The sequence below is a fragment of the Galeopterus variegatus genome, unplaced genomic scaffold, assembly GCF_000696425.1.
Source record: "Galeopterus variegatus unplaced genomic scaffold, G_variegatus-3.0.2 Scaffold5408, whole genome shotgun sequence".
NCBI classification, from domain to species: domain Eukaryota; kingdom Metazoa; phylum Chordata; class Mammalia; order Dermoptera; family Cynocephalidae; genus Galeopterus; species Galeopterus variegatus.
Genome location: NW_007731519.1, coordinates 69,620 through 79,237, shown reverse-complemented (window position 1 = coordinate 79,237; position 9,618 = coordinate 69,620).

Below are 9,618 nucleotides of genomic sequence, written 5' to 3'. Positions count from 1 at the left end.
AACCCTCGGTGGGAGCGCCGCCACGCTCCCAAGCGGTGCACTGTAGCAGTGCGCCACTGGGCCGGCCCTGTCCTCCTTGAATTCTACATCATCTGCCCTGAAACATAATAAAGATAATGCATCCACATGATACTGTATTTGCAAAAATGATTGCAATAACAGAGAAACTGCTTCAGACACACTCTTCATGTTTGGTTGTTAAGTTAGAAAGCTATTTAGGGTCAAAGTAGAAGCTCATGTGGGGTGACCTTGGATAAGTCATTTCTCACTGGTATGCCTCATTTTCTTCAGTTGTAAAGTGTCAGTGGTAGTTCTCACCTCATTGGGTTGCTGAGATAATTGAATAGGTCAGTGCCTATAAAACTGTTAGCTCTATGCTTCATTCATAACTAACATTCAATAATCACTATTATGTAACATTGCATATTTGTTAGGATTCTTATTTATAAATACAGTGTGTAAATTCTTCTTTCTCCTTGATCTCCATGACGTGACCATGTCTTGTCTTTCTACCTCTCAGATGGTTCTTTCTCCATAACTTCTTTATTAACTTCCCTTTTGCACATTTTTCAAGACTTGATTCTTGGCCCTTTTTGCCATCTCTGGGATCATACACTCTCTGAATGTCCTTCTGATAGTAATGCCCTGTCATTCCACCTAACACCCACCAAGCCACTCTATGTCCTCACTATACCCTCCAATTTTTAAATCTGTATCTGTTTCTCAAATTTGCCATCATCTCTGTCTTCACTTCATTGTTTCCCTGTTGGAGTCAGCTGGGAAGATCCTTGGCTATGAAAATTCCTCTCCTCCAGATGTGGCTGTTCCAAGCCTACGATCCCCACATGTCCTATTGGTAACCATTCCAGAAAGTGGATCATTACCAGCAATTGTGCTTGGATCCACCACAGATTCCTGCCATCTGTTCTCAGCTGGGTGTCCAGGGTTAATTGGATATCCTTTTATTCATGTTGAGTTAATTCCATGTCATACCCCCCCATAGCCACAGTTCTAAACTTCCCCATGTTCCTTAAGTCCCAAAGAGACTTCTATATCCCTTACTCCTATCTACTTTTTACCAGGAAATTAAGAAGATCTGATCTAAGCTCTCTCACATTCACTCTTTTCTCCCTCACAATTGCTCTGCCAGTGTTCTGCATCTCTTCCCCCTTTAGCCTTCCCTGGAATCTCCATCATTTCTACTGCTTGCTTTGTGTACATTTTCAATTTCTCCTTCCTTAAATTAAATGTCTGCTGTATGCGATACAGAAGAATCAAACTTAATAACATCACTTTTTGTAAAGAGTAGAATATAACGAAGGAAAAGTTTTTTTCAGTAGTGCAGTAAATAATTATGTAAAGATTAGAATTATAACAAATCTAATTTCTATCATTCTGTCCTATTGTTTAAATTTTTAAACATGCAAACATGTGCAGTTTTGAAAAAGACACAACATGCTCCTAATTTACCTTGAAATCTACTTTCTCTTAACATTTGTGTTAGCTCTCAAACTCTACTCTTTTATAGGTACCTATTAGAAAGTTATAATTAATTTTTACGCAAATTACTATTATAATTATGATTAGTAAAGCATTTTGTAGTCATAAATATATTTTTATATTTCAATTGGCTGTTATTAAGTTAGTACATATTAGGTTAGTACATAATATCACTCAATTGAGATATAAAAATGTATTTATGACTGCAAAAGTAAAATGCTTTGCTAATTAATCATAAACCAAATGTGTCATGTCTTAGCACATTAAGCAAATAATGTGATTTTTTTTTTACTCTAATGATATTTAGAGTTCTTACCCATGCTTAAAAGTGAATATTTAAATATTAAAATTAAGTCTGATTATTTCTTATCTACCTTTTTTGGTGTCAAAATATCCTCTTATTAAATGATAGTAATGATCATCCATTCTAATGTATTTACTTAGCAGAATAAAAAGTTGGCAAGTCTCGTTTAAAAAGCAACCTGAATGACATGCCTTGGTCATCTTCCTAGGGTTGTTGTGCTCATTAGGTGTGATATTAACCTGTACGATCACACAATTACTGATCACTTACATGGCCCAGGATACTAAAAAATGATACTGAAGTAGACATTCAGCTATTTGGCTTTCTAGAAGCTGAGGTCTGAAGCTGATGCCAAATACTAGATTTAGTCTGAATCTGAAGTATAGTGCATATTTAACACTTATCTTTTTCTTCCCAAATTCATTGCTTCCATCTTCATCTAGGTCTTGATTCCCTTAGTGTTTTTATTCCTAGGTAATCTGTCTCTTCTCTGAACTCCTTTAGATCATTTGCTAGGTCTCACTCATTTGATAGATAATCATTGTATTTCTTTGTAACATTTCTGGGTTCAATGTCTTGCCTGGTCAATAATGTTCATGTGCATGCTTCTATCATCCCCAGCTCAATAATAAACTACTTGAGGTCAGGCATGGACATTATATTCTTTAGATCCCTTACATCTCTTAACTCTGTGTGCACAAGAGCTGCATAAAGAACACATGCTTTGGGCTGGCCCCATGGCTCACTTGGGAGAGTGCGGCACTGGTAGCACTGAGGCTGTGGGTTCGGATCCTATACAGGGATGGCCGGTGCGCTCACTGGCTGAGCGTGGTGCAGACCACATCGTGCCGAGGATTGCGATCCCCTTACCAGTCAAAAGAAAAAAAAAAAAAGAACACATGCTTTGTGAATGAATAAATGAATGACATAATTCAGCCTTTACTGAGCATCCAGCAGGGAATAGTTGTTGGATCTATGCTGTAGAGAGGAAGTCTTAGTACTGAAGAGATTTTGCCAGGCTTACTGTCCCTTGAATTAGCACGGTATGACAAGCTAGAGCTGAGTCACCCATGACATGTCCATAGTATTTGATCCTGTGACTGGGAAATCTACAAATGTTAGATCACAAATACAGTTTTGTGAGTGCTGGGTCTGTGCATATGTAAATCCTCTGTTTCAGAGTTCTCTTGATAGAGCACATGTACATGGGTTTATGTGCCCCAATTAAATGATATAAATGGAAGTGACAGAGCCAGGATGTGAACTTAAGCAGTCCTGCTCCAGCGTTCCAGGTTTTAATTGCTGTGCTCCACTGCATCTTCATGATGTATATGTAGAATCAGAGCCATCATCATCTAACTCTCGTGGGCCTTATTAGCTAAGAGAGATCAGCCTAATGTCTTAGGCAGTGCCAACAACACCCCCGCCAGGGTCCAGGCACTCGTTTCAAAACCACCAAAAACCAGTCCTGGAGAGAAGAACATGTATAGTCTCTAACTGAAGTTCTAGAAGAAGTTGAGGTGCCCCCAGTCAGGTATGTGGGTTGGTTCAGAGTCACTCTGAACAGCCAGCAGGGTGACCATATAATTTACCATCCAAAGCAAGGTACTTCTGAGAGCAAAAGAAAACTCTATAATAATCATGCTGGGACTATAGATGTAAGCAGGGACACCCCCAGGCAGTCTTAGGTGGCTGAGTCTGCTAAAACCTCCAAGGAAAGAAAAAAAAATGTAAGTTAACCTAATAAATTTGGTAAGACAATTATTTGAAAGAGGATAAAGTTGGGATAAGGAACCTAATGTAGTTAATGATCTTTAGAAAAGAAGTGGGCAAGCGTGTATAACAGAAAGAGGCAAAAAAAAAAAAAAAGTATCTAGCCATGCAGAGTGATACGCAGTGATGTGGAAGTCTGTGTGCGACTGAGAATAAGGCAGGGGAACAAACCAAGCTGAGAATGGATTTTTAACACTATTCTCTAGGCGAGGCCCAGCTGGATCTAGTATCTGGTGGGTACCTCACTATGGGAATTCTGAAACAAAGCATGAAACAAAAGCTCAGGGTGAACTTGAGAGAACAAGTCCAGATTGGCCCCATCTGTGTCTTCCTGGGGCTGAGGTTGCTCCATGTTTTCATCAGACGCTGTGCAGGCATCTCTCTAGCTGGCAGAGTTTTCTGAAACTTCCAGTGATGGAGAAATAAATGTCAGTAAACTTGGGAAACTCAGGAAGCCAACTCTCTGAAAGAATATAAGGTTGGGACGAGATCAGTGTACCTAGTGACAAGAAATGAATGCAGTTAATGTTGTTTAGGAAAGAACTGGGCGAGTATCTATGACAAGAAGAGACATGAGACTCAAATCGAGTTGAATATAAGTCAGTAGTGCATTTCCAGATCAAAAGTGACAGGAATGTGACATCAAAAATTGGAAAGAAACTGTTGCTCCAAGACTTGCCAAGGACCTTGTTTACGAGAGCAGGGTGTACAGTTCTGACTTCTGCATCTTAAAAATGATGCAAGAAATTCAAGTCCAGAAAAGAATTACCAGAAAGATTATTATAGGGGGAGCATGACCTCTCATAAAATTTAGTGAAGATAGGGAGAAAACTAATGGTTGATTTAACTGTTTTCAAGTATCATGAATAATACGGATATTCATTATTTTGTTTCTTTACAATAGACTGAATAGGAAAAATGGGCTGACGCTGCAGCAAGAGATATGTTAGTAATACGTCAGGGAAAACTTGAACTAATATGGGGTGAGGAATTGCTTAAGTGTCTGACCCTATAATCTGCTTATGATAGGATAGAAAATCACTAGTCTGGGGTTGTCATTATATGAGGTGTTTGATGTAGGAGGCCATGGAGAGTGAGTGGAGGAGTTCAAGAGAGTCCGAGGGCTTCCCTTCATGGATCTGGAGGCTCTGAAACTGGTGAAAGAGGAGAAGAAAAAGTCACAAAGTTAGTGGACCATTAAAAACAATGAAGCCAGCTCTCTAGCCCTGGGTCATGGGTGCGTTGAGATGGTCCCTCGGGCACGGGGGCCTGTCCCTGTCTTCTGAAATCCAGGTGGTAACACTCTGACATTGTCCTATGACTTTACCAGTGTCATGTCTCCTCATGCTTCTTTAGTCCCCACTGATTCACGTGGGCGGGGACTCTGCCTGGGGCCCTGAGGAGGCAGCTGCGAGTCAAGCATCTCTTCTCCTTTCTGAGCTGGGAGGGGCAGCTTCTGTATCTGTCCTGCCCAGAGACTCCACGCAGCGTCCTCAAGCCTTGGAGGTTTTTCTCTGACTGGTCAGAGCCCAAGCCAGAATGTCTACTGTGGCCTAGTATGGTACCCAGTTCTTCAGTCAGAGAGAAAGAACATCTTTGCATCAGGGTACTGTAAGCTGATATGACAGTACCCTGGAAACTCTTCCTGATGTCACAGGGCACCTGTTAGAGTTCAGCATCCAGCCTGCTCAGCCCCACTGGCTGCTAGACTTGAACCTCCCTGCCGTCAGATTGTGGAGCCCAGAATCTTCACAACCAGAGCAACACAGCTGTTCTCAGCAGCAAGTCTCTGGTCTTCTTAGGTGGACATGCTATTTTCTCCTTGTGAGGTGGATAGTATAAACAGACACCAGACAAGATGTCATTGAAGATTCACAACTTGTCACCAAGAGGTAGACGGTCAGCAGAAAAGAAGGGACAAGCAAACCTACCTCTTGTGATGGGTCTAGTCACTCTGACCTTTGACCTGAAATCACTAAATTTAGCAGGTAAGGGGAAGTATAGTACTAAGAGTGATCTTTCTTCTCCCTAATGTGACTTTAGAAGGGAATCCTACCGCCTCTCAGTCCTAGGCTCTGTTTTTGTCTCCATTGTGAGCCTAGAATTCTTGAATTTGTTCACTCAACAAATATTTATAGAACAGCTGCCATGATCTTTCTAGGCACTGGAGATACAATGACAAATCGGGCAATGTCTCACTCTCATTTATACCTAGTGAGAGGAGACAGACTATAAGCAAGTAAGCAAGAAAATAATCAGATTTGAAAGGTGACAGTAAATATGGGTGATTGACAGAGAGTTAGTGATGTGGTGGGGAGAAGAGTTTAGCTGGACATGTTGGGGACAGGCTCACTGAAGAGGTGACTGAGGAGGTTAACTATCAATTTGAATGACAAGACGAGCCAGCTGGGCTATGATCCAGGGAAAGGGCATCCCAGCAGAGACAACTGTCAGTAGAAAGGCCCTCATCTGGGAAGGGGCTTAGCATTCTGAAGCAAAGAGAAGGGAGCCCCGTGTGGCTGGAGCTTACTGAGCATGGAGCACAGGATTGGGATGTGAGATGAGTCTGGAAAGTTTGTCGGGGGCCGGATCACAAGGGGTCCTGTGGGCCAGGCAGAGAGTGAATTCAAAATGGTGTTAAAGTTGGATTAGACCTGTCAAAAGAAAAAAATTACAACACATTTAGCTTAAAGACTTACTTGGCTTTATTTGCAATTCTAGAATCAGACAACATTTCATTCCATAAAATAGAGTGAGTGTCCTGATGAGCTGAGCCAAGGAGGTTAGTTTTATAGACAGGGAAGGGCTGAGGAAAGCAGAAACAGAAAACAAAAAATTGGATTAGTCCTGTCAAAAGAAAAAATTACAACACATTTAGCTTAAAGACTTACTTGGCTTTATTTGCGATTCTAGAATCAGACATTTCATTTCATAAAATAGAACGAGTGTCCTAATGAGCTGAGCCAAGGAGATTGGTTTTATAGACAGGGAAGGGCTGAGGAAAGCAGAAACAGAAAACAAAAAATCCGATCGGTTGTTTCAAAGATACTTTCCTTGTAAAGGTTAAAGCAAAGGAAACTTCCATATCATGCTGGCTGAAACTATCCTGTTAGGGAATTGGGGTATTTTCTCTCTCCTGATTTCTCAGGTCAGTTAAACAACTTAGTTTTGGGTTGGTGGCAGTAAAGGTTAAAGCAAAGGAAACTTCCATATCATGCTGGCTGAAACTATCCTGTTAGGGAATTTGGGTATTTTCTCTCTCCTGATTTCTCAGGTCAGTTAAACAACTTAGTTTTGGGTTGGTGGCATGGAAGTTTAGCAAGGGTGACTCCATATTGGTCCGGTCTATTGCAGGATCTCAGTCCAAACCAATGACCTGCTATAAATTTTATTTAACAGACACTAGAAGTCATATAATTTCCCCTTCTCACTTCAAAAACAGGAAAACAGAGCCTGGAGAGGTGAATTTTGTTACTCTGTCTCAGCCATGGTAATGCTATGACGGAAAACAAGATCTTCTGACACACAGTTCTTGCCAATTTTTACTAAACTCTTACTGAATGCTAAAAAGTGGGACTCCTGAATGTTATTAAACATTTAAGTGTCTAATCTTTAAAATATGTCACACTTATAACATCTTTTTGACTCATATTCAACAACAACTAGAAAATCAGGGAGGCAAAGTCAATCTTTGGAATAGAATACTATTTTCCATAGAGAGGGATAATTTGAACATTTGCTCCTTATTAAGAATTACATTTTTAAAAATTTATTTATTATTGAAACATAATTGATTATACACATTTGTGGGGTACAGGGTTGACTCAGCATTTGTGCACATGTGTGATGATCGAATCAGGATTGTTAGCATATTCATCATTACAAAACATAATTATGCTTTGTGTCCATTACCCAATTTCTCTTTAACCCCTTCCCCTTCCCCTTTTCCCACCTCTAGTAACCATAGCTCTGTTCTCTCCTGAAAGTTCAACATACTGTTGTGGTTGCTGTTCTTTTGTTCATTCGTTTGTTCGTTCGTTCCTTCCTTCCTTCCTCTCACTTATAAGTGAGGACATGAAATATTTTCTCTTTCTATGCCTGGCTTATTTCACTTGACATGGTTTTCTCCAATCTCATCCATGTTGCTGTGAATGGCAAAATTTCATTCTTTTTTATGGCTGAGTAGTGTACCATTGTGTATTCAAACCACATTTTCCTTATCCAGTCATCTGTCCATGGACATTTAGGATGGTTCCATATCTTGGCTATTATAAATAGAGTTGCAATGAACATGGGAGTGCAGGTATTCCTTCGACATATGATTTCCTTTCCTTTGGGTATATATCCAGTAGTGGGATTGCTGGGTCGTATGGTAGTTCTATCTGGAGTTGCTTGAGAAACCTCCATACTGTTTTTCATAATGCCTGTACTAGTTTACAGTCCCACCAACAGTATAGAAGGGTTTCCCTTTCTCCACATTCTTACCAGCATTTGTTATTCTGTGTCTTTGATAATAGCCAGTCTGACTGGGGTGAGATGATGGCCCAGTGTGGTTTTGATTTGCATTTCCCTGATGATTAGTGATGTTGAATATTTTTCATGTACCTGTTGGCCATTTGTACATCATCCTTTGAGAAATGTCTATTTATCTCCTTTGCCCAGTTTTTAATTGGATTTTTTTTTTTTTTTTTTTTTTTTTTTTTTTTTTTTTTTACTGTTAAGCTGTTTGAGTTTCTTGTGTATTCTAGATATTAATTCATTGTCAGATATATAGTTTGCAAAATTTTCTCTTATTCAGTTGGTTGTCTGTTCACTCTCTTGATTGTTTCCTTTACTGTGCAGAAGCTTTTTAGTATGATATAATCCCATTTGCTTATTTTTTCTTTAGTTGCCTATGCTTTTGGGGTCTTATTCATAAAGTCTTTGCAAGTCCTACATCCTGAAGTGTTTCCCCTATGTTTTCTTCTAGGAATTTTATAGTTTCAGGTCTTATATTTAAGTCTTTAATCGATATGGAATTGATTTTGGTATATGGTGAGGTGTATGAGTCTAGTTTCATTCTTCTACACATGGATATCTAGTTTTCCCAGCACTATTTACTCAAGAGGCTGTCCTTTTCCTAATACATGTTCTTGGTGCCTTTGTCAAAGAATGGTTGAATGTAAGTGTGTGGATTGATTTCTGGGTTCTCTATTCTGTTCCATTGGTCCATGTGTCTGTTTTTATGCCAGTACCATGCTGTTTTGGTTACTATAGCTTTGTAGTATGGTTTAAAGTCTGGTAGTGTAATGCCTCTGGCTTTATTTTTTGTTGTTGGTCAGGATTGCTTTGGCTATTCAGAGTCTTTTGTTGTTCCATATGAATGTTAGGATTGTTTTTTATATTTCTGTGAAGAATGTCATTAGTATTTTGATGGGGATTGCATTGAATTTGTAGATTGCTTTGGGTAGTATGGACTTTTTTTGTGTGTGTGTGACTGGTAAGGGGATCGCAACCCTTGGCTTGGTGTCGTCTGCACCGTGATCAGCCAGTGAGCGCACCAGCCATCCCTATATAGTGCGAGTGAGCCATGGGTTCGGCCCAGTATGGACATTTTAAAAATGTTAATTCTTCCAATCCATGAACATGGAATGTCTTTCTATCTTTTGGTGTCCTCTTTAATTTCTTTCAGCAGTGATTTACTGTTCTCATTATAGGAATCTCTCACCTCCTTTGTTAAATTTATTCCTTGGTATTTTATTTTTTTGTAGCTATTGTAAATGGGTTTGCTTTCTTGATTTTTTTTTCTACTATTTCATTGCTGGAGTATAAAAATGCTACTAAGGAGTTAAATTTTTTCAGGAAAAAAATTTTTTTCAATCAAGAGCCTATGTTCAGGTCCATACTTGCCATGAAGGCTTTTCATAGCCAGGGTCACACTTCAAACTTCTTGAATAGGACCTGGAGAAGTGAGTGGATAAGCATCATTATGCATTTTTCCAGTGGGGGGAATGCAGAGGAATGTGTGTGAGGAAAAAATGGCTTGAGGAACTCATGGGTGA